General features: G+C 43.7%; 1 protein-coding gene across 4 annotated transcripts in view; it reads right to left on the reverse strand.

Moving 5' to 3' along the window:
• The window catches only part of LOC124146094 (matrix metallopeptidase-21-like), a 140,540-nt gene that overhangs the window by 70,364 nt on the left and 43,661 nt on the right, over positions 1-26,515 (reverse strand). Inside the window, exon 1 of one of the 4 annotated variants that reach the window (XM_046516173.2) lies at positions 10,124-10,248. The exons of 2 other annotated variants lie outside the window; for them this stretch is intronic. The gene's annotated coding sequence lies outside the window, so the exon portion shown is untranslated. Of the gene's footprint in view, positions 1-4,056; positions 4,224-10,123; positions 10,249-26,515 lie in introns of those variants that run through there. One more of the 4 variants, XM_046516174.2, reaches the window with a different exon arrangement.

A 26,515-nucleotide genomic window follows, 5' to 3' on the forward strand; every position in this document is an offset into this window, starting at 1 on the left:
CATGTGTTTTCTTTCTCATCTTAGGCCTGTTGAGTTCATGGCAGACGTTTTCAGGACAAAACATGCGTATCTATTTATGTTCTGAATGTCAAAGAATTAACACATTTTATCCAGCATCAGTTATATACCTATTTTGAATATTCTCCGGAAAAACAAAGTCCATCTAATTTCCCGATTTTAACCTGATACGATTGTGAGTAAGATTATTGCGTTTGGTAATTAACATTGCGATAACACACACGCCTATAAGGCACGACCATACAGACCTACGTCCGTATACTAGTCACATGATACAAGTATATAACATTCAGTTAATCTAAACTTAAAAGTTATGGAGATCTGGTTTTTGAGATTATTTGCGCGTACCACATTTCTTAACGTATCTAGATGAGTATGGTGTGTAGGTTGGATTAATGATTTAAACAATAGTTCATTTATTGCAGGCGTATGTACTTATTGTGCGAGGTTATCCAAACATTATTCGGGTCTTAAACGATAGACCGTATTGAAATTCATGGCCACGGTATGGTGTTGACAGACCACCGTATCACCGTATCACTGATTTGAACGAACGAACAGCGAATCAAGGGACACAACTCTGTACAGCGAATTGCAGCTTCTTACACTGCGTATTAACGCCTCCCACTATCTTTCACTAATCTGAGAATTACATCTTGATATATTCCACTGTATATCCTCTGTTAGGAGTATTTACACATGAATCAAATTACATTTAAAACGCGCAAACGGCTCGAAAAGTTCTGTATAAATTCACATATACTTTTTTTTTAAAGTGAAACTGTTTAACAATGATCAAATCATTAGAATCAAAATGTTATCCGTTAAACCTCTCGGTGGCAGCCATGCTGCGCTCTTTAAAACTGAGAGTTACTCCCCTTTCCTGTGAGCACCGCAAGCTCCTTCCCAGCGCGTGACACCTTCGTTACACTCTCGGTAACATCGCTGCCACCAGTGTGGGCGCGGCCATTACAAGAATCTTGAAGTTTGCCCTCTTACCCCAAATGTAGTAACGTTTGTACTTTTGTTTATGTCTTTGGGAATGCCATAATATTTCATTATGAAAAGGTTTACGACTGACCATGTTTCCAGATGAATTTACTTGGTTGTTTTTATAATCAGATTGGTTCGAGATTGCAGACTAACGGATAATCAACCAACTTCTCCCTTACATTCTTACTATATCAATAAAACGAAAGTTTTAATGAAATAGAAATTCAAATTGACAAACAAAGAAAGTAATTTAGCAAATCTGTTTGATTGGTCAACAGTTAATGTCTTCATTATGTTCCACCAACATTTGGTAGCCGCAAATATCCATATGATATTTGACTAAAGAACTATTTTGTCACTCTTCCACTAAGGTCAGGTATGACGCATTGTGCTAAAAACCACATAAACGAGTATCAAAGGTGGCCTCGCCGAAGCTATTGCGCATATATCGTAAACTGTTACCTCTTTATCATTTACTAACACAAGAAAGAGCGGTATGTTTATGTTCGTGTATAAGTCCAAAGTATATCGAAAGCGAACATGCGATTATATACTCAAACGTGACCGCATCCTCAAGAAGTCGTAACCTGATAAAGCAATGACCTCGGAGCAATGACCTCGCAAACTCGAGTTGTCCGTAGTGCGGGAAACGTGAGGTGATATTATTATACCACAGAGCTGATAAGTATTCTGTCGATATGATGATTTGTTTGTTTGTTGTTGGTTTTTGGTTTTTTACCGCACTCAGCAATATTCCAGCTATATGACGACGGTCTGTAAATAATCGAGTCTGGACCAGACAAGCATTGACGTCATGAGCATCGATCCACGCAATTGGGATACGATGACATGCATCAAACCAAGTCAGCGAGCCTGACCACCCGATCCCGTTAGTCGCCTTTACGACAAGCATAGTCGCCTTTTACGGCACGCATGGGTTGTTGAAGACCTATTCTACCCCGGATTTTCACAGGTAGTCGGTACGATGAAGTTACATCGTTACATGGAGATTAGATTACCATCGATCTCATTGAAATTCAAAATGGTTATAAAACCTTTCAGCTTACGTTCAGGAAAAAGTAATCTCAACATTATGGTAAGAATATCCGCACATGTGAAAAGGTTAATCAGCCGGTTGTAGCTGACATTTCGGCGAATGAACCTTGTGCCGATTTAAATTACACAACTCACTATAACTTACTCCAAGCAAAAAATTGTTGCGACTAACCATTCCTCCACACCGCAGCTTCCCCCTCGGCCGCCATTTTACTTTGACCATCGTGAGACGTGACCGCCCATGTTCTCAACCAATGAGGTTTGATGCTTGTTTGCAAGCCTGTAGCGAGGGTGACGGAACGGTATTATTATGTAGCCATATGAAGAAACCATACCACTGATCATGACCTAGGGATTTACGTGTTCGTTCATTGGAAAAGTAGACATTGCAGTTAATGCCACCTACAAGGCCAAGCTGTAGGATCTTGTGTTCATTTTCGGGCAAGGTCCAGTCGTTGAAAATGATTGATTTGAGTCATTGTCAGTCTGTAATTAGGAAATCAAAGATTGAAATAAACAATAAAAGAGTAATTTGTTTACTAAACTACTAATTAGAACCAGCCCTAAACTTTCAGCCAACTCGAAGGAACTTTATTACTCGATATTCCATTGTGGGGGATACCAACGATCCGAAATGGACGGGATGTGATGGTAAACCTATCTGCATAATCAACCTCGGCATACCAAGATTCGAGTTATCTGTTCTCTTCCGACGGCATAGCTAAACAACTTAATCGCCACTCTAAAGGGAGGTTTATTCCCTTCAGCACTGACTTAAAGACACTCTGTGTTAATGAAACGCTTCTCGAATGGTGTTCTATGAAGCTGTTCCAAAGCCTATCACCGTCACAAAATGGGTTATAACAACAGACAAGAGTACAACACATTCATGTGTATCTCAGAAGTAAACACACATTTATATGTGTGAAAACACACAATGATATGTGTGTTTGAATTTGACAAAACGTCACATTCAGTTTTGAGTAAGTCCCACTCCAATCACAAGTGCCAATAAACGTCAGTTTCCTTGTTTATAGGCTGCCTTGTTTCTACAACATATATATGACTATAAATCTGTAATACACAACGGTTTGTCGTATGTCAATTTCTCCGTATGTCTTTTGATATTTACTCGCCGGAATAACCATTGCTCGTTTGTCCAAGACGTTTTAATTTGAAATATATTGTATGCTATATGGGCGGTGTGGGTTTTTCCTCACGAAGAAGGGCGGCGGGGCAGCCTTGTGGTTAAAGCGATCGCTCATCACGCCGAACACCCGGGTGCGATTCCCGACGTGGGTACAATGTGTGAAGCCCATTTCTGATGTTCCCCGCCGTGATATTGCGGGGATATTGCTAAAAGCGGCGTAAAACCATACTCTCACTCACGAAGAAATGACTTACCATGATAGTCACATATCAATGATGTACTGTACTGGAACTAACGCCATTGCCAGTATTGACTTCATATTATATTTGAGCGTTTTATGAATTATCAGTGTTTGCAGATCGCATAATACAGACGGACAGGAAAGGAGACTGGCCTAGTAGACAGTACACGGCATAAAAATGGCATACGCATAAGCTATAACCCATATATGGACCGAGTAAAAGTGATATAATATAAATCCACTAATTCGTGCCACTTACCTAACAGCTAAAGCCCACCGTGAAACATTTTTCTAAAGTACACTACATAACAAAAGTCAACAAAATAATTAAACATATATTATAACTTTGAAAAACCCTATCACGGAGCGAGTTAAAGAAAGTGTTTAATAAAAAACGAAAATACATCCACTAATTCGTGCCGAGATACCTAACAGCGAAAGCCCACAATGAAACATATTTCTAAAGTACACTACATAATAAAAGTAGACAAAGTAATTAAACAAAATATAACTTTGAATAACACCTATACAAAGCGAGTTACAGAAAGCGTTTATCAAAACACGACCATACATACATCCACTAATTCGTGCCACTTACCTCACGGCGAAAGCCTATCCAAGAAATCTTCTACACATCAACTTTTAACATTGTCAAAGTCTTCGTTAGAATCTGCCATGACGTCACTAGATGGCTATATATTTCCAATATTAGCTGAACCAAACTTAAATGTCTGTAAACCCACTGCCAGCGCCTGGAGTTGTTGTTGACGAGAGTAATGAGTGTGTAACAAGCTTGATTGGCGTGTAACCTGACGCCCGACATAAGCTAAGAGTTATCTCGCAATTAAGGTCTAACCTCAATACACTACAGAAAACAGTTTCTATCCCAGTATGTCTGTTTGCTTGGCCCGGCGTCTACCTACTTTTACAATACACAAGATTCGCCTTGGCACGCTGTATATATTTCGGTCATTGGTCATGTGTCTTACATATACACTGTACTGGATGTTGTCAGATTTCATTGGTGGAAGATTATATTAAAAGAACGATATATTCGAAACTAATTTTCGACATTGGAAACATTTGCAGACAATGATAGTTATCGAGGCCGTGGAACAACCGAAATCTTACAACACCCAAACGGGTTGACAGAACGAGGTCAATAACATTTCCACAAACTCACATATGGGTGATTATTTGGGATGGGTGGGTGTGGGGGTGGGAGAGGTATGTGGTCTTCCACCTTAACGTTACCTGGTGAATTGTGTAACATCGTTTCAAGCCGAAAGACAGTACACTGAACGGGCTTAGGGGAAAGTTCTTTGCAAAACTGTTAAAGTGGGACATGTACTTGCAGAACTGTCAGAACGCGTTTTGGAGAATTGACACCAGTTTCTTGATATCGGTTCTTCATTTGATTGCCCTTCTAATTGTCAAGTTTGTTGGTTTGTTGTTTAACGCTCACGCGGCAATATTCCAGCTATATGACGGCGGTCTGTAAATAATCGAGTCTGTACCAGACAATCCTGTGATTGACGTTATGAGCATCGATCCACGCAATTTGGATACGATGACATGCATCAACCAAGTCAGCGAGCCTGACCACCCGATCCGGTTAGTCGCCTCTTACGACAACGATAGACGGCAAGCATGGGTTGCTGAAGACCTATTCCACCCTGGATCTTCACTCGGAATTGTCCTTATTGTCAAGTGAATTATGCCAGTTTTAGGCACACAACACAAGACTATTGCTGATGTTGAGTTTCTCTCTGAGCGAACATGTGAAGTTGGATATGGGGTCGTCTTTCCTATTTTGAGAACAACCCGTAACCCTGTCTCACAGTTGGAACTGGTGGACTAGAAACACTCTCCATTCACCAACACGAGTGAGTGAGTTGGGTATAACGCCGCTTTAACCGTATTCCAGTTATATCACGGCGTGTCAGCTTAATATGGGAGGAAGCCCCAAGTGATGCAGGTCTCGTTTACCACTTTAGTGAGTGAGTGAGTGAGTATGGTTTTACGCCGTTTTTAGCAATATTCAGGCAACATCGCGGCGGGGGACACCAGAAAAGGGTTTCACATATTGTACCCATCTCGGGAATCGAACCCGGGTCTTCGGCGTGACGAGCGAACGCTTTAACCACTAGGCTACCCGACCGCCCCACCACTTTAGTGAAACCCACGGACCCTGGTATGGTGCTGACAAACTTGGAAACATTATCGGGGCGAAGACCAACACGATGACATATGGGTTTCGAAATAGCTTAATGAATACATGCCTACTCAAAACATACTGAGCGTTAATAAACAATCAATATGACAACTTCTTTAAGTTGAAACATTTTCTCGTGAATATAATTCAAGCAACTTTTTCCTGAACATATATCCGCACTGTCAGTCCATGTAAGACTTGCACAGGAAAGTGGTGTTAAGATACAGCCATCCTGCGGTTGTAGAAAGGATGCTGTAAAATTAATTATAGCGGTTTAAATAATTTACCTGATATTGATAGCGACAGTGAATGAGTTTGGTGTTTTTCACCTTTTAGTTATTTATGATGGGCGGAATAAGATAAGCACTGCTTTTTATAAAGTCGGCGGATTCGTAAACCATTTTTTTTTAAATTCTGGGCTTACCACAAATAAAAATAAAAATGATGCAAGCTGTTCGGGATTATGAAGTTTCGCGGATAATGAGTATTAGGTCCACAAGACAGGTCCACAAGACAGGTCCACAAGACAGGGGTAAGATGCAAGGAAGAATGTTGCCCATGTTTGTTTGTTTGTTTGTTTGTTTGTTTGTTTGTTGCTTAACGCCGCACTCAGAAATATTCCAGCTATATGACGGCGGTTTGTAAATAATTGAGTATGGACCAGAAAATCCAGTGATTGACGTCATGAGCATCGATCTACGCAATTGGGAAACGATGAAATGCTTCAGCCAAGTCAGCGAGCCTGACCACCCGATCCCGTCGGGACGTTGTACTGGTGCCAGGCGTGGATTTGAGACATTGTCTTGTTTAATTAGGGGAATCTAATTAACTAGTAAAGTGACCCATAAAATTCGGGTTTTTAACAATTCAAATAAAACCAAACGGGATGCCAATTAGCCCGGGGATTGTCCCCGTCAACAGGGATTTTGTTGTTGTTGTTGTTGCTGCTGCTGCTGCTGTTTGACGCCGCATTCAGCTATATTCCAGCTATAATACGACTGTCTCTAAATAATCGAGTCTGGACCAGACAATCCTAATCGATTGTCGTCATGCGCATCGATCAACGTATTTGGGATACGATGACATGTATCAACTATTCAGCGAGCCTGACCACCTGATCCGGTTATTCGCCTCTTACGACAAGCATGGGTTGCTGAGGACCATTTCTAACCCGGAATCCTCACGGGACCGTTAACAAGAAGGGCCGTAAGGGACATAGATCATTCACGTTAAGTCGTAACGCATACTCGTAGTAGAAACTAACGAGCACAGATACGGTGATGACAGACCAGGGATTAGTTAGAGATTCGAACCCCTGACCAGTTGATCCTGACACGGCTAATTACTAAACATAATGTTTTACGACGACATTAGAGTGAGTGAGTGAGTATGGTAGTACGCCGCTTTTAGCAATATTCCAGCAAAAGTGAGCGAGTGAGTATGGTTTTACGCCGCTTTTAGCAATATTCCAGCAACATCACGGCGGGGGACACCAGAAATGGGCTTCACACATTGTACCCATGTCGGGAATCGAACCCGGGTCTTCGGCGTGACGAGCGAACGCTTTAACCACTAGGCTACCCGACCGCCCCCATTATTCCAGTAATATCACGGCGGGGGACACCACACATGGACTTCACACATTGTACCCATGTACTGGTTCTTGTCCAGTAATAATCGACCGAACCCGGGTCTTCGGCGGGACGAGCGAACGCTTTAACCACTAGGCTACCCGACCGCCCCCACGACGACATTTGACCACTGTTTTAATTTACTAGATAGAGTCTTGTCGACTAAAGGAGTGTGAAGTCGTTATCGATAGTGTCGATCGGGTGAGTGAGAAGTGTTTGACGCCGCTTTTAGCAATATTCAATCAATATTACGGCGGGGGACACCAGAAATGGGGTTCACACATTATACCCATATGGGGAATCGAACCCGGATCTCCGAAGAGACAAGCGAATTCTTTAACGACGAGGTACCCTTCCACCCCCGACAGTGTCGAATACCCAGGGGGGCGGTCGGGTAGCCTAGTGGTTAAAGCGTTCGCTCGTCACGCCAAAGACCCGGGTTCGAATCCCGATATGGGTACAAAGTGTGAAGCCCATTTCTGGTGTCCCCCGCCGTGATATTGCTGGAATATTGCTAAAATCGGCGTAAAACCAAACTCACTCACTCGAATACCCAGGGACACACACATTTACGCAGGAGAAAAGCACTAAAGGTCACTCCACAATCAGAATTACTTGTAATTGGAGAGTAAGTATCCAAATAATACACAACCATACAAAATACAAAACAAGCACAGCCGATGTCCCCCGGGCATACGTGTAATGAGATGGCGATATCAAGCCTTGCCCTCCGAATCATGTGGTGAAAGATTGGACTATGTTCGCTATGTGTTTTCAGACCTCACATGCGTCGCGGGAAAAAACAGGTTACTCGTGGAGCAATCAAAAATCCCCCTGCGCATATATATATCTTAGGAGAAACCACAAACTATTTTTTTTCAAGATTCGTTCCTCCTGGCGCGGAAATGAAGCGCGACTGAACCCGCTAAGCACAAGATAAATCGTGTTCCCAACGGCGTGTTTGTAACGGGAGAATAAAACCACTAAACACCGTAATGCCACAGGGACAAGCTTTTCCCGCCAAATTATAAGCTGATCGCTTACGCCGTTACCTTACCTTTCAGATGATCGGCGAGATTAGCGATCGGTGCAATGCCTATTTGTATCCTGTGATATATGGATACTGTCTCGTGGGGTGCTATATTGCACGGTGTATAATATTCGGAATATTTCTGCGTGGGTTATGGTAAAGGTAGCAGTGATGTTCAACTGGAAGCAGATAAACTCAAGAGGGGATGTTGGGGGCGGTGTGAATGATGTACGTTACATGATGGTGGTGGTGGAATGGGGTTTAACGTCGCGTCCAAGATTATTGCACTTATATAGCGACGTGCATGTACGTGTGTGTGTTTGTGTGGCTGCTTGTACTAGTCCGGATTTATGCCGATTTATAGTGCTAGCCCACTGAGATACCATGCCGCAGTTTAACATGAATACCCCACTCAGACACAGTATACTGACTCCGAGCTGACCAGTCCTTGTTTTAGCCCTTAATGCCGAGCGCCAGACAGGGTAACAACAAGTACCATCTTTTAACGTCTTTTGGTATGACGCGGTCGGGGATCGAACCCCGGACCTTCCGCTCTCTGGGCGGACGCTCTACCTCTAGACCACGGAGGCGGTCGTACGTTACATGAAGTTGTTCCAGGTGGGTTGTAAAACGTGAGACAAACACGGTGTGGAGCAGGATCGACCCGCCATCTCGCCAACCGACATTTGCTTTTCTAAAGAGAAACACAACAGAAACAAGAAACGCAGCTTTCGTCAGTGCCAGAATGCTGGTGCGGTTCCTTCATCTACACCACCCATTCATGGTATGATGCGAATTCGGGAGACAAACGCCGCCCCACGTGCGATGTACGTCTGTTGCTCATCGCCATTCCGACGTCGACTACCCGCAGCCGAGGAGGTGGAATACACACCAGATTAAACACACATTAATTGTGATTGTTTTACTGAACGTTTACAGCTATTATCGGTGTCCGTACCCTGTGAGCGTACAGAAATATCCCTCCCACCGGCATAACCCGGATACACAGGGGAAGCACGCCCCCACCCACACCAACACCTGAAGACACGGGCACCTGCCGATGACGTATGAGTGGCGTCACCTGTGGACATCTTGTTTGGGAGGTTCATTCTTAGTGTTTAAAACCTTCATGCGTAGGTTGTCGGTAAGCCTGTTTTATTTGGATGATTAAACCAAAGGATTATCTGACGCTACATGCCATGATAACGTCATATATGAATAAACGGAGTGGACATATACCAATACACCACTCAACAATGTGTTAAAAGACATCTCAGTTTATAGATGAGAAATGTTTTGTTTGTTTTGTTAGTTGTTTAACGCCGCATCCAGCGTATGTCAATCACTGGATTGTATGGTCCAGACTCGATTGTTTACAGAACGCCGTCATATAGCAGGACTATTTCGGAGTGCGGCGTTAAACAGCGAACAAACATACAAATAGCCACACGAGCTATTTTTAATCCCTTATAGTTAATGTTTTTCCTCTTCCCAGACCCTTCAATGCATGTCCTGTGGGAGAAGTTACCTCACATTTTGTATTCTGAAGAACCCCCATGAGTTTAATCCGTTGTGCCTGCAAGGTTTCTAGGTTCCTGATAATAAATACAGAATTGCAAAACCTTTATCTGCAGCACATGACGTCTGAACGGAAAGGAAATATGACTATATGATCCAGCAAACATACAAAAAACATAATATACACCACGCATATGGAGAAACCAGCCGATTCTAGGTCAAAAAGAACCCCTCCTGTCTCTACTCCCCCCCACCCCTTGACTATGCTTACCTTTCTACTTGTACAGCACAAAATCAACTCAGCGGCGCCAAGGATTTAAAATCCCCTGTATATTCCCACAACGCTCTAGACACTTTTACACCTAACAGAGTAGGGGCCTTCTACCTTTGCAATGACCAATGGGGAATTTTAGAATATTTAATTAGCCACGTGATGTTCTAGAGATTAATGTGACCATCTGATTGGGTCACAGCTCGTGTCTGCCATTCAGATAGATGATTGACTTCTCTCCCGGTCGTAGTTTCGTAGTGACGAGAAGCGAGGAAATGTCAAACTGCGACTTGTGAATAGGGGCTCTGTTTGTTTACAACGGGGATCAAAGGCGCCGTCAGCGGAGATGTATGCGGAAAAACGTTACGTTAAACCGAATGATTTCAAATGTATAAAGTTGCAATGTAATTGTACAATGGTTTAGACTATACGAGCTGGTATAGAATGGGTGAATGTCATCATAGTCATAAGACCATTAAGACCAGACACAATAAATGTGTGAATATCGTTTTACGCCGCAGTAATATTCCTTCCGTATCACAGGAAAGTGGTTAAAAGTATGACAAACGATGCAGGCCTCAGAAATCAGACCACACAGAACCAGGCCATAAATATAATCCCCCGATTCCTTCTACAGTCGGATCTGGAGTTCTGGGGAGCTATTCGTCCCCGGTATCGCCATAGGGGGTCTAGCTCCTACAATGGACCGAGGACACACGAGCGTTGTCGTTTTACATACTGTTAAAACATCAATGGCCTACAGATAACAGCTATAACTCTATAGCTCCCAACTACACGTCGTAACAGTAAACAGGCTGTTCATTCAAGCCGATTACAAAAACATTCAGGTTTGGCCTTGAACTTGCTAGTATACAGTCCAAGGTCACGTGCAGATCACAGAGTGTAGTCGAGATAAATACCCGGATGGTTTACCGCCAGTCTGGCTAGGTGGGTGTCAACGACAACATGTACACACAAACGTGGTCGGCAAGCATGGACGAGAATTCTGATGAAGACCCTAAAAACACCTTAATTTTCAGAGATCAGGACCATATGTAGACTTGACGCGACATACTACCTGTTCTGCAACAAGCAAGGCAGTTAATGAAGCTGATTAAATACCGGCAGACTACAAGTGGGGCAGCTGTCAGTGTCTGTTCGAACAAAGAGGAATAGTGCAATGTTTACGTACAATAGCCTACATGTATAATGGCTGTGTCCCAGTCAATGGGAAGGTTGCACTATCAAACACGAGTACATGCAAGAGCATATATATGACTTGTTTGACCCAGATTACACACCGTGTAGTCAATATTAGCAGTGGGATGCTTAGTATAAATAGACCATTGACGTTGGCAGACAAAGATCTGAATAAATATTGCATCAAGGTTGTCAAAGATTACTTCGCAACCTATGACTGGATTCGTTCTTTCATGGACGCGTATTTATGCCATTCACAGTGCGCATTGACCTTGCAGGACTGGTTATAGTGACACAACACGCGAACCACATCTGTCTCAGTGTTTCTCCATGGGTGTCTCACGCTATCGGCAGACATAAGACGCAATTAGGTATACGCATATAAATCTCGGTATTTTTTCTTGCTGAGTTCAACGTTGCGTTTCTCGGTATTTGTCCGTGGCGCTCTCTTTTTCGCAGAGTCTCGACTCTCGCTGACTGTCCATGTCTTATTCTTGTCGTAAATCTATCGCTTTCTCACTGTCCATCTCTGACTGGCTGTCAGTCTCGCTGTCTGTCCATCTCTGATTATGTACGTTTGTCTGCTTCTCTGTTTGTCAATCTGTCTGTCTGTCTCACTGTCCATCTCTGATTATGTACGTTTGGCTGCTTCTCTGTTTGTCAATCTATCTGTCTGTCTCACTGTCCATCTCTGATTATGTACGTTTGGCTGCTTTTCTGTTTGTCAATGTTTCTGTCTGTCTCGCTGTCCATCTCTGATTATGTCAATCTGTCTGTCTGTCTCGCTGTCCATCTCTGATTATGTACGTTTGTCTGCTTCTCTGTTTGTCAATCTGTCTGTCTGTCTCAATGTCAATCTCTGATTATGTACGTTTGTCTGCTTCTCTGTTTGTCAATCTATCTGTCTGTCTCACTGTCCATCTCTGATTATGTACGTTTGTCTGCTTCTCTGTTTGTCAATGTTTCTGTCTGTCTCGCTATCCATCTCTGACTATGTATGTTTGTCTGCTTCTCCGTTTGTCAATCTGTCTGTCTGTCTCGCTGTCTGACCATCTCTGATTATGTACGTCTGTCTGCTTCTCTGTTTGTCAATCTGTCTGTCTGTCTCACAGTCCATCTCTGATTATGTATGTCTGTCTGCTCCTCGGTTTGTCAATCTGTCTGTCTGTCTCGCTGTCTGTCCATCTCTGATTATGTACGTTTGTCTGCTTCTTTGTTTGTCAATCTGTGTGTCTCGCTGTCTGTCCATCTCTGATTATGTATGTTTGTCTGCTTCTCTGTTTGTCAATCTGTCTGTCTGTCTCGCTTTCCATCTCTGACTATGTATGTCTGTCTGCTTCTCTGTTTGTCAATCTGTCTGTCTGTCTCACTGTCCATCTCTGATTATGTACGTTTGTCTGCTTCTCTGTTTGTCAATGTTTCTGTCTGTCTCGCTATCCATCTCTGACTATGTATGTTTGTCTGCTTCTCCGTTTGTCAATCTGTCTGTCTGTCTCGCTGTCTGACCATCTCTGATTATGTACGTCTGTCTGCTTCTCTGTTTGTCAATCTGTCTGTCTGTCTCACAGTCCATCTCTGATTATGTATGTCTGTCTGCTCCTCGGTTTGTCAATCTGTCTGTCTGTCTCGCTGTCTGTCCATCTCTGATTATGTACGTTTGTCTGCTTCTTTGTTTGTCAATCTGTGTGTCTCGCTGTCTGTCCATCTCTGATTATGTATGTTTGTCTGCTTCTCTGTTTGGCAATCTGTCTGTCTGTCTCGCTTTCCATCTCTGACTATGTATGTTTGTCTGCTTCTCTGTTTGTCAATCTGTCTCGCTGTCTGTCCATCTATGATTATGTATGTTTGTCTGCTTCTCTGTTTGTCAATCTGTCTGTCTGTCTCGCTGTCCATCTCAGACTATGTATGTTTGTCTGCTTCTCCGTTTGTCAATCTGTCTGTCTGTCTCGCTGTCTGACCATCTCTGTTTATGTACGTTTGTCTGCTTCTCCGTTTGTCAATCTGTCTGTCTGTCTCGCTGTCTGTCCATCTCTGTTTATGTACGTTTGTCTGCTTCTCTGTTTGTCAATCTGTCTGTCTGTCTCGCTGTCTGTCCATCTCTGACTATGTATATTTGTCTGCTTCTCCGTTTGTCAATCTGTCTGTCTGTCTCGCTGTCTGTCCATCTCTGATTATGTATGTATATGTATGTCTGCTTCTCTGTTTGTCAGTCTGTCTGTCTGTCTCATTGTCCAACTCTGATTATATATGTCTGTCTGCTTCTGTTTGTCAATCTGTCTGTCTGTCTCACTGTCCATCTCTGATTATGTACGTATGTCTGCTTCTCTGTTTGTCAATCTGTCTGTCTGTCTCACTGTCTGACCATCTCTGATAATGTACGTTTGTCTGCTTCTCTGTTTGTCAATCTGTCTTTCTGTCTCACAGTACATCTCTGATTATGAACGTCTGTCTGCTTCTCTGTTTGTCAATCTGTCTGTCTCGCTGTCTGTCCATCTCTGATTATGTACGTTTGTCTGCTTCTCTGTTTGTCAATCTGTCTGTCTGTCTCGCTGTCCATCTCTGATTATGTACGTTTGCCTGCTTCTCTGTTTGTCAATCTGTCTGTCTGTCTCACTGTCTGACCATCTCTGATAATGGTCGTTTGTCTGCTTCTCTGTTTGTCAATCTGTCTTTCTGTCTCACAGTACATCTCTGATTATGTACGTCTGTCTGCTTCTCTGTTTGTCAATCTGTCTGTCTCGCTGTCTGTCCATCTCTGATTATGTACGTTTGTCTGCTTCTCTGTTTGTCAATCTGTCTGTCTGTCTCGCTGTCCATCTCTGATTATGTACGTTTGCCTGCTTCTCTGTTTGTCAATCTGTCTGTCTGTCTCGCTGTCCATCTCTTATTATGTATGTTTGTCTGCTTCTCTGTTTGTCAATCTGTCTGTCTGTCTCACAGTCCATCTCTGATTATGTACGTCTGTCTGCTTCGCTGTTTGTCAATCTGTCTGTCTGTCTCGCTGTCTGTCCATCTCTGATTATGTACGTTTGTCTGCTTCTTTGTTTGTCAATCTGTCTGTCTGTCTCGCTGTCCATCTCTGATTATGTACGTTTGTCTGCTTCTCTGTTTGTCAATCTGTCTGTCTGTCTCGCTGTCTGACCATCTCTGATTATGTCAATCTGTCTGTCTGTCTCACAGTACATCTCTGTTTATGTACGTTTGTCTGCTTCTCTGTTTGTCAATCTGTCTGTCTGTCTCGCTGTCAATCTCTGATTATGTATGTTTGTCTGCTTCTCTGTTTGTCAATCTGTCTGTCTGTCTCGCTGTCCATCTCTGATTATGTATGTCTGTCTGCTTCTCTGTTTGTCAATCTGTCTGTCTGTCTCGCTGTCCATCTCTGATTATGTACGTTTGTCTGCTTCTCTGTTTGTCAATCTGTGACTGGCTGTCTGTCTCACTGTCCTTCTCTGATTATGTACGTCTGTCTGCTTCTCTGTTTGTCAATCTGTCTGTCTGTCTCGCTGTCTGACCATCTCTGATTATGTCAATCTGTCTGTCTGTCTCGCTGTCAATCTCTGATTGTGTACGTTTGTCTGCTTCTCTGTTTGTCAATCTGTCTGTCTGTCTCACTGTCTGACCATCTCTGATAATGTACGTTTGTCTGCTTCTCTGTTTGTCAATCTGTCTTTCTGTCTCACAGTACATCTCTGATTATGTACGTCTGTCTGCTTCTCTGTTTGTCAATCTGTCTGTCTCGCTGTCTGTCCATCTCTGATTATGTACGTTTGTCTGCTTCTCTGTTTGTCAATCTGTCTGTCTGTCTCGCTGTCCATCTCTGATTATGTACGTTTGCCTGCTTCTCTGTTTGTCAATCTGTCTGTCTGTCTCACTGTCTGACCATCTCTGATAATGTACGTTTGTCTGCTTCTCTGTTTGTCAATCTGTCTTTCTGTCTCACAGTACATCTCTGATTATGTACGTCTGTCTGCTTCTCTGTTTGTCAATCTGTCTGTCTCTCTGTCTGTCCATCTCTGATTATGTACGTTTGTCTGCTTCTCTGTTTGTCAATCTGTCTGTCTGTCTCGCTGTCCATCTCTGATTATGTACGTTTGCCTGCTTCTCTGTTTGTCAATCTGTCTGTCTGTCTCGCTGTCCATCTCTGATTATGTATGTCTGTCTGCTTCTCTGTTTGTCAATCTGTCTGTCTGTCTCACAGTCCATCTCTGATTATGTACGTCTGTCTGCTTCGCTGTTTGTCAATCTGTCTGTCTGTCTCGCTGTCTGTCCATCTCTGATTATGTACGTTTGTCTGCTTCTTTGTTTGTCAATCTGTCTGTCTCGCTGTCTGTCCATCTCTGATTATGTACGTTTGTCTGCTTCTCTGTTTGTCAATCTGTCTGTCTGTCTCGCTGTCCATCTCTGATTATGTACGTTTGTCTGCTTCTCTGTTTGTCAATCTGTCTGTCTGTCTCGCTGTCTGACCATCTCTGATTATGTCAATCTGTCTGTCTGTCTCACAGTACATCTCTGTTTATGTACGTTTGTCTGCTTCTCTGTTTGTCAATCTGTCTGTCTGTCTCGCTGTCAATCTCTGATTATGTATGTTTGTCTGCTTCTCTGTTTGTCAATCTGTCTGTCTGTCTCGCTGTCCATCTCTGATTATGTACGTTTGTCTGCTTCTCTGTTTGTCAATCTGTCTGTCTGTCTCGCTGTCCATCTCTGATTATGTACGTTTGCCTGCTTCTCTGTTTGTCAATCTGTCTGTCTGTCTCGCTGTCCATCTCTGATTATGTATGTCTGTCTGCTTCTCTGTTTGTCAATCTGTCTGTCTGTCTCACAGTCCATCTCTGATTATGTACGTCTGTCTGCTTCGCTGTTTGTCAATCTGTCTGTCTGTCTCGCTGTCTGTCCATCTCTGATTATGTACGTTTGTCTGCTTCTTTGTTTGTCAATCTGTCTGTCTCGCTGTCTGTCCATCTCTGATTATGTACGTTTGTCTGCTTCTCTGTTTGTCAATCTGTCTGTCTGTCTCGCTGTCCATCTCTGATTATGTACGTTTGTCTGCTTCTCTGTTTGTCAATCTGTCTGTCTGTCTCGCTGTCTGACCATCTCTGATTATGTCAATCTGTCTGTCTGTCTCACAGTACATCTCTGTTTATGTACGTTTGTCTGCTTCTCTGTTTGTCAATCTGTCTGTCTGTCTCGCTGTCAATCTCTGATTATGTATGTTTGTCTGCTTCTCTGTTTGTCAATCTGTCTGTCTGTCTCGCTGTCCATCTCTGATTATGTATGTCTGTCTGCTTTTCTGTTTGTCAATCTGTCTGTCTGTCTCGCTGTCCATCTCTGATTATGTATGTTTGTCTGCTTCTCTGTTTGTCAATCTGTCTGTCTGTCTCGCTGTCCATCTCTGATTATGTACGTTTGACTGCTTCTCTGTTTGTCAATCTGTCTGTCTGTCTCGCTGTCCATCTCTGATTATGTATGTCTGTCTGCTTCTCTGTTTGTCAATCTGTCTGTCTGTCTCGCTGTCCATCTCTGATTATGTATGTCTGTCTGCTTCTCTGTTTGTCAATCTGTCTGTCTGTCTCACTGTCCATCTCTGATTATGTATGTTTGTCTGCTTCTCTGTTTGTCAATCTGTCTGTCTGTCTCGCTGTCCATCTCTGATTATGTACGTTGGACTGCTTCTCTGTTTGTCAATCTGTCTGTCTGTCTCGCTGTCCATCTCTGATTATGTACGTGTGTCTGCTTCTCTGTTTGTCAATTTGTCTGTCTGTCTCGCTGTCCATCTCTGATTATGTACGTTTGTCTGCTTCTCTGTTTGTCAATCTGTCTGTCTGTCTCACTGTCCATCTCTGATTATGTACGTTTGTCTGCTTCTCTGTTTGTCAATCTGTCTGTCTGTCTCGCTGTCCATCTCTGATTATGTACGTTGGACTGCTTCTCTGTTTGTCAATCTGTCTGTCTGTCTCGCTGTCTGACCATCTCTGATTATGTCAATCTGTCTGTCTGTCTCGCTGTCAATCTCTGATTATGTACGTTTGTCTGCTTCTCTGTTTGTCAATCTGTCTGTCTGTCTCGCTGTCCATCTCTGATTATGTACGTGTGTCTGCTTCTCTGTTTGTCAATCTGTCTGTCTGTCTGTCTCGCTGTCCATCTCTGATTGTGTACGTTTGTCTGCTTCTCTGTTTGTCAATCTGTCTGTCTGTCTCACTGTCCATCTCTGATTATGTACGTTTGGCTGCTTCTCTGTTTGTCAATCTGTCTGTCTGTCTCGCTGTCCATCTCTGATTATGTACGTTTGTCTGCTTCTCTGTTTGTCAATCTGTCTGTCTGTCTCACTGTCCATCTCTGATTATGTACGTTTGTCTGCTTCTCTGTTTGTCAATCTGTCTGTCTGTCTCGCTGTCCATCTCTGATTATGTACGTTTGTCTGCTTCTCTGTTTGTCAATCTGTCTGTCTGTCTCGCTGTCCATCTCTGATTATGTACGTTTGTCTGCTTTTCTGTTTGTCAATCTGTCTGTCTGTCTCGCTGTCCATCTCTGATTATGTACGTTTGTCTGCTTCTCTGTTTGTCAATCTGTCTGTCTGTCTCGCTGTCCATCTCTGATTATGTACGTTTGTCTGCTTCTCTGTTTGTCAATCTGTCTGTCTGTCTCGCTGTCCATCTCTGATTATGTATGTTTGTCTGCTTCTCTGTTTGTCAATCTGTCTGTCTGTCTCGCTGTCCATCTCTGATTATGTATGTTTGTCTGCTTCTCTGTTTGTCAATCTGTCTGTCTGTCTCGCTGTCCATCTCTGATTATGTACGTTTGTCTGCTTCTCTGTTTGTCAATCTGTGACTGGCTGTCTGTCTCACTGTCCTTCTCTGATTATGTACGTCTGTCTGCTTCTCTGTTTGTCAATCTGTCTGTCTGTCTCGCTGTCTGACCATCTCTGATTATGTCAATCTGTCTGTCTGTCTCGCTGTCAATCTCTGATTGTGTACGTTTGTCTGCTTCTCTGTTTGTCAATCTGTCTGTCTGTCTCGCTGTCCATCTCTGATTATGTACGTGTGTCTGCTTCTCTGTTTGTCAATCTGTCTGTCTGTCTGTCTCGCTGTCCATCTCTGATTATGTATGTTTGTCTGCTTCTCTGTTTGTCAATCTGTCTGTCTGTCTCGCTGTCCATCTCTGATTATGTACGTTTGTCTGCTTCTCTGTTTGTCAATCTGTCTGTCTGTCTCGCTGTCTGTCCATCTCTGATTATGTACGTTTGTCTGCTTCTCTGTTTGTCAATCTGTCTGTCTGTCTGTCTCGCTGTCCATCTCTGATTATGTATGTTTGTCTGCTTCTCTGTTTGTCAATCTGTCTGTCTGTCTCGCTGTCCATCTCTGATTATGTATGTTTGTCTGCTTCTCTGTTTGTCAATCTATCTGTCTGTCTCGCTGTCCATCTCTGATTATGTATGTTTGTCTGCTTCTCTGTTTGTCAATCTATCTGTCTGTCTCGCTGTCCATCTCTGATTATGTATGTTTGTCTGCTTCTCTGTTTGTCAATCTGTGACTGGCTCGCTGTCCATCTCTGATTATGTACGTGTGTCTGCTTCTCTGTTTGTCAATCTGTGTGTATGTCTCTTTCAAACTGTCGATCTCTTTCTCTCTCTCTCTCTCTCTCTCTCTCTCTCTCTCTCTCTCTCTCTCTCTCCCTCTCTCTCTCCCTCTCTCTCTCCCTCTCTCTCTCTCTCTCTCTCTCTCTCTCTCTCTCTCTCTCTTTAGGGTTATCAATTCATGTTGAGAGAAGTGACCACAGCGAGTGGTGCGTTTGTGACCCGAGTAACCTTAAACTGGTTCGCTGGGCACGTAACCGAAGGAGACGTGCGACGAAGAAAGCCTTGCCGAGACGGCACCGCGAGTCTAATCCCTCTACCTGCCAGCCCCCATACTGATGCGCACATGTACTCGTGTCGCTTACATTAGACCCCCCGCGTACTCAGTGGTGTCCTATCGCATGACGCCTTCTCACGGAGTACGCTCCTCTAATTAATACATAGTCTTTTACACTCTCAGCCTGCAACTTCTGCGATGTCGGCGAGCGTCATCCAAGACGTCGTGGTGTTAGGAAAGCGGCATATATATTAGGCCACAAAGCCTGTTTTTTCGTGATTTTCTATCACATTGACTGGTGCCACTTGAGATCGATGACTGCAATCCAAGTAATCAAGTTTAATGATCGGACCCCACAGTGAGCCAAGCGGATGTAAAATGTTGATTTCTATCACTGTCCTGTCAAACGAATTGCGGCATGTTCTACTAAAACGTTATATCGTGTTCAACTTAGATCAGTACAATTGCGTATTAGGAGTTAATGACATTTACAATAAATCTTATGAGAATAAAAGCTCTGATCTTATTGTTTGAGAATTACCTCCCTTGATAATGTATTTAAAGGTCGATTGGGAAAAACCTCTTTTCTTGACACAGGAGTGAGTGCGTTAGTTGGGTTAAACGCCGCTTTGAACAGTATTCCAGGTATATCATGGCGTGTCAGCTTATTGTGGGAGGAATGTCCGAAGTGAAGTTATATAACCCCCTACACCACAACGAACCATGGCCCTTTGCATGCCCCAATACCCCACTTCCTAACCCTGACCCACCCACCCACACAGCCTATCATACCCCGCCCCACCAAGCCCCTCCGTAACCCTCAACACAGAACACTACCACACCAAAGCCTACAATAACCCCCCTCCCCCATCCAACCACGACCCCCCGACCTCCAACACCACCACCCAATCCCACAACATCCAACCACGACGCTTCCCAACATGTCACCACGCTGTAAAGAAACCAGTGAACAAGGAGCGCTGTCACATCCACATAACTTGGCAGCATTAAGTGAGTGATTGAGTGTGTTTCGCCATTTCTTGCATTATTATAACCTTACCACGGTGCGGACACCAAAAATTTGGATTTAAACAGTGTAGCTATGTGGGGAATCGAACCGCGTCTTCGACCTGAAGAAACACCTTATCCACTAAGTTACCCAATGCATGACCTAAACCTGTAGAAAATCTAGACTTGCTTCATTCAGAGATATAGCATTACAGTAAGGGCTGTGTGGATGGGAAAATAATTTAGTTCAGGGACTAGGAGACAGACTAGTCATTCTCAGCTGAGCCTTGATGTTGTTTGTTTGTTTGTTGTTTAAAGCCGCACTCAGCAATATTCCAGCTACATGATGGCGGTCTGTAAATAATCGAGTCTGGACCCGACAATCCTGTGATTAATATCATGAGCATCGATCCACGCAATTGGGATCGATGACATGCATCAACCAAGTCAGCGAGCCTGACCACCCGATCCCGTTAGTCACCTCTTACGACAAGCATAGTCGCTTTTTACGGCAAGCATGGGTTGCTGAAGACCTATTCTACCCGGATCTTGGAGCCTTGAGGTGTTGAATTGAGAATGACTACACGCTGCTTAAAGAGTTTTACAAGAGATGTATGATGCGACACTGACTGTCTAGTTGAGTACGGCCGGGTAGTCGTGGATGTGCACTCAGCACTCTACCTGAGTTCTCCCGGAGTAAAAGGTAAACACAAGTGAAGCCATGGCCATATCGCCCTATCTGACACAACTGTTATCACTCCCGCTTCTGTTATCAGAGCTAAAACAACACACGGGATATGCGTTTCATTGTGCCCTCCGGAGCCCACTGTTCTAGCGCTTCAAGGATCCCCTCCCCCTTGAGGTTGGCACTCTCCCAGTCGCCCCTCCTGTCTGAAGCCAGTTATGCAGTGCCGTCTAACAGCCTGTTGCATTTGGACTCTTGCCATTTTCAAATTTCCACAAGAAACGCGCCCTCGTTTGTTTTTTATGCGTTGTAAGGTGTTACCCGTGTTGTGTACACCAGCAGGTGACCGCACACGAGTAGAGACTCGTCACACAGTCAGAAGGTTCTCAGAGACGCCTACAGTCACCCGGTTGGTTGGTTGGTTGTTTAACGCCGCACTCAGCAATATTCCAGCTACATGACGGTCTGTAACTCATCGAGTCTGAACCAGACAATCCAGTGATTAATACCATGAGTATCGATCCACGCAATTGGGATCGATGACATGCATCAACCAGGTCAGCGAGCCTGACTACCCGATCTCGTTAGTCGCCTCTTTCGACAACCTTACGGACACAGTACAGACAACCTCACAGGCACACAGATATCACAGAGGCATTTGACCTTCTACGGCGATTGGGTAGCTTAATGGTGAAAGTGTTTGCCCGTCACGCCACAGAACCGAGTTCGATTCTCCTAATGGTTTTTATGTATTGAGCACGTTCGCGGTGTTCCCCGATGTGATATGCCTGGAATATTGCTCAAAGCGGCTTTACATCCTACTCAGTTACTCCTGCAGTGGTTAACAAACATGCAGACAGGCTGACAGAAATATTAAAGACGTGACGGTTAAAACCTGCCTCTCTATTTATCCAATAAATTTTAATGTCTAACAGGTACGATCATAAGAATAGAACTGTTTGTAAAACCAGAATCAGTCCCATCTTCCAGAGACAAGGGAGTTAACTGACTAAAATGTCCAGTTTCCACACTTGCCGAACAGGGCGGGAATTAGGGTGTTATATTTTGGCTGGACTAACGAGTCCGTGCATAGGCCAATCATAACAGCGAAACGGAATCAACATTCGGTTCGTAAACTGCCGTGCAGATTCGGTCAATTGCAGGATTTGCAAAGCATGTGTACCGCCAACTCAGCATCAACAGATTTTTTCCAAACTATTTCACCTTTTCAATCAAGATACTCACGTTATTTGATGCACTTTGCGAAGTAAGACCCGATTTGTCGCAATATAGATCGCAATTATCGATTAAATCTCCTTGACTGGGCCCCGCCATTTTGTTTGAAGCAAATACAAAGTGATACGAGAGGTGGAATGTGATTGGTCAATAGGAGGAACACAGAAGGGACATAACTCGTAAAAGCCACTGGTGGCGCTACGATCGAGACATTCCAGCCTAGTTCGGCAAGGGTGAAAACTGGACTGCTACAGTCAGTATACTCCCATGCCTAGGGAAGATGAATCAGTCCCTGCAACGTCATATCCTCAAAGTCCTGGTCACTATAACCAGTCCTGCAAGGTCAATGCGCCCTGTGAATTGCATAAATACGCGTCTATGAAAGAACGAATCCAGTCAGAGGATGAGGAGTAATCTTTGACAACCTTGATGCAATATTTATTCAGATCTGTGTCTGCCAACGTCGATGGTCTATTTATACTAAGCATCCCACTGCTAACAGCACAGTGCTCCGGTCCACGGCGATATTAGTTTATTAACTTGTATATCAGTGACGTGTTCATTTGCTTTGGGAACATTGAATAAGTATACTGATCTTCCAATCGTTACGTTGTTAAGCAAGCAGCAGCATGCATGCATTTGCGGAATATTTCTTCGGGGAAGTTACCTCCCAAAACCCAGACGTCCGATTTGACAGACACGAAAGGCGAGTGATCTGATAAGCACGTGATGTACATCCTTTCTTGAATAATAAGCGCAGCTGTATTTACTAAACACCACATACATTGTAGCTGGCAAAATACATCTGTAGCTTCTGTTTCTCGATGTTTGTTTTGTACAGCAAAGACACGTGTTTACCTTGGGGTTATCTGATTGCTCTCTCATCACAAGTTCATAAATTTATCTTAACAGGCACATAAATCAAGTTATGCTTTCAAAAGGTGAATATCGGAGTCCAAGGACATTTTATAGGGATTATATGCGGGAAGTTATTAAGGAACTTTTCACTAACGGAAGATAACTTGGTGTCGGCGTCGGTGCATATCATGTTTGACTGCAAGGGGTACGGTTGGTCCTTAGGGAGTGGGTTCGATTCTCAGTTCTCGCCCTCTATGTGATCTTTGGTTTGTCGGAACCATACGCGATACATGTCTAAGATTTGCGTCACTTTGGGCCTTTCCCGAACATTTTGCAGGCATGCCTCTGTTCACCCTGCAGCGAATGGGTACCCGGTAGAATGAGATGGACTTTTAACCTTCCAGCGCCTTATACGCAGCTTGGGTTGTATACCCCAGAGGGATGAATATGATATAATCGAGCACACTGGTTAACAGATCAGGTCTACAGCTATCTTAGCCCTAAGATCGCTTTGTGAAACGGGGACCATGGTGCCTACTTCAAACCAGAAAGTACCATTCTTCCAGCTTTCGTTTTTGTTTGTTGTTTAACGCTGCACCAGACAATCCTGTGATTGATATCATGAGCATCGATCCACGCAATTGGGATAAAAAATGACATGCATCTACAAAGTCAGCGATCCCGAACATCCGATCCCGTTAGTCACCTCTTACGACAAGCATAGTCGCCTTTTACTGCAAGCAGGTTCACCAGTAGTAGTAGTAGTAGTAGTAGCAGCAGCAGCAGCAGCAGCAGCAGCAGCAGCAGTAGCAGTAGTAGTAGTAGTAGTTTTATGATTATATTTATTATTATTATTATTATTATTATTATTATTATTATTATTATTATTAATTTAATTTTTATTATTATTATATAACCTAAACCAAAGCAGCCTTAATCTTAAAACACAACATTTCAGACGACTTGCAAGTCGTTTAAGTGCCAACATGTAGCTGCTATCTGCTTTAAGCTCCTCTCAAGGCCCTGACTATGAACTGTGCTGTCGAAGTGGGCCATCTCATTACGACTTACATTACAGGGTGAGTGAGTGACTGAGTGTTGCCGAACACCACATCATGCCAATTAGAGAGGCACCTACGACGTTACGAGATCGGCACCTCCTACTGGATGCCACTTGGTGCAAGCTATACTCCTTACACAGTCTTTAGCTCCTTACAACGTTTTTCCGCCTGTCTCTCGCCCTCGTAAATAAATGCGATAGAAAACTGTACTTTATGTCGGGTTCCACGTCAGACCTAGTAACTAGACATCCACTTCAAAGCGGTGAAATTTACGGTTCCTCTGAAATCTTGCCGTCAAAGTAAAAGTGTAGTCCCATGTAGTTTTTTTTAACACAATGATGGTTTGGATGAGAGCCGTACGGAGCCAATGAGTCACGCTCGAGACGAAGCTGAACAGGTTCCCTTCTCGAGGTCAAAGCGCACCAGTCATATACACAGAAGGCTATCTCACGTGTCGCTTCACCTCGTACAATGGTACATTGTGCTGGAGTGTTGGCAATATTAACACTGACTGTTAACAAGACAGTTTTTTCCATATCAAATTCTGTCGTCGTCAGTGAATTAAAAACGCACAGTGATATTGCTTCAACCACATTTTCAGTGGAATATGAACTTTCGAAATGATATTATGAGTGATGTTCTACGCAATAGCTATTCGAGGCGGCCCTTGTGTATGTAATGTTTCACAGCTGATCTCGTATGGTGCATCACCACTTAGTTCGCAAACACATTTTATATTTTGTGACGATAAGTCACCACTGCATGACGTTGTATTTTGGGTACGTTTATGTTGAGGGAAATAGAGTTACGTTTACGCTTGACATCATTGTGCTGTGATGTTGGCTGTGACTGTGCCTGTTGATTGCAATGGCGTTACGAAGATGTGGGAGCTGCGATGTCGTTACAATGACTGCAATGTCGTTATGAAGATGTAGGAGCAACGATGGAGTTATGTTGACTGCAATGGCGTTACGAAGATGTAGGGGTTGCGATGTCGTTTCGTTGACTGCAATGGCGTTACGTTGATATAGGAGCTACGATGTCATTATGTTGACTGCAATGGCGTTACGAAGATGTAGGAGCTGCGATGTCGTTACGTTGACTGCAATGGCGTTACGAAGATGTGGGAGCTATGCTGTCGTTACGTTGACTGCAATGGCGTTACGAAGATGTAGGAGCTGCGATGTCGTTACGTTGACTGCAATGGCGTTACGAAGATGTAGGGGTTGCGATGTCGTTTCGTTGACTGCAATGGCGTTACGAAGATGTGGGAGCTATGATGTCGTTACGTTGATTGCAATGGCGTTACGAAGATGTAGGGGCTGCGATGTCGTTACGTCGCCTGCAATGGCGTTACGTTGATATAGGAGCTACGATGTCATTATGTTGACTGCAATGGCGTTACGAAGATGTAGGAGCTGCGATGTCGTTACAATGACTGCAATGGCGTTATGAAGATGTAGGAGCAACGATGTTGTTATGTTGACTGCAATGGCGTTACGAAGATGTAGGGGCTGCGATGTCGTTTCGTTGACTGCAATGGCGTTACGAAGATATGGGAGCTACGATGTCATTATGTTGAATGCAATGACGTGATGAAGATATGGGAACTGCGACGCAGTAACGTTGACCGCAAATGCGTTACGAAGATGTAGGGGTTGCGATGTCGTTTCGTTGACTGCAATGGCGTTACATTGATATAGGAGCTACGATGTCATTATGTTGACAGCAATGGCGTTACGAAGATGTAGGAGCTGCCATGTCGTTACGTCGACTGCAATGGCGTTACGTTGATAAAAAAGCTACGATGTCATTATGTTGACTGCAATGGCATTACGAAGATGTAGGAGCTGCGATGTCGTTACGTCACCTGCAATGGCGTTACGTTGATATAGGAGCTACGATGTCATTATGTTGACTGCAATGGCGTTACGAAGATGTAGGAGCTGCGACGCAATTACGTTGACCGCAAATGCGTTACGAAGATGTAGGGGCTGCGATGTCGTTTCGTTGACTGCAATGGCGTTACGAAGATGTAGGGGCTGCGATGTTGTTATGTTGACTGCAATGGCGTTATAGACAGATATGGTAGCTACGATGTCGTTATTTTGAGTCTAATGGCGTTACGAAGATATGGGAATTGCGACGCAGTTACGTTGACCGCAATAGCGCTACGAAGATGTAGGAGCTGCGATGTGGTTACGTCGACTGCAATGGCGTTACGAAGATGTAGGGGCTGCGATGTCCTTACGCTGACTGCAATGGCGTTACGAAGATTTTGGAGCTATGATGTCGTTACGTTGACTGCACTGGCGTTACATAGAGGTTGGCTCTGCGATATCGTTACGTTAAGAGTAATATACTCTGCAAAAAAATGAAAAGCAAAAATGATTTTAGATGTAAATAATCAATAATCAACAGATGGTAATCGAATGGTCAACATTTGCGCACATTATTCTCTCACTGATCCAGGTTCCATGTGGCACATATGGAACAG

The sequence above is a fragment of the Haliotis rufescens genome, unplaced genomic scaffold (assembly GCF_023055435.1).
Source record: "Haliotis rufescens isolate VD_foot unplaced genomic scaffold, xgHalRufe1.0.p SCAF_12, whole genome shotgun sequence".
NCBI lineage: Eukaryota > Metazoa > Mollusca > Gastropoda > Lepetellida > Haliotidae > Haliotis > Haliotis rufescens.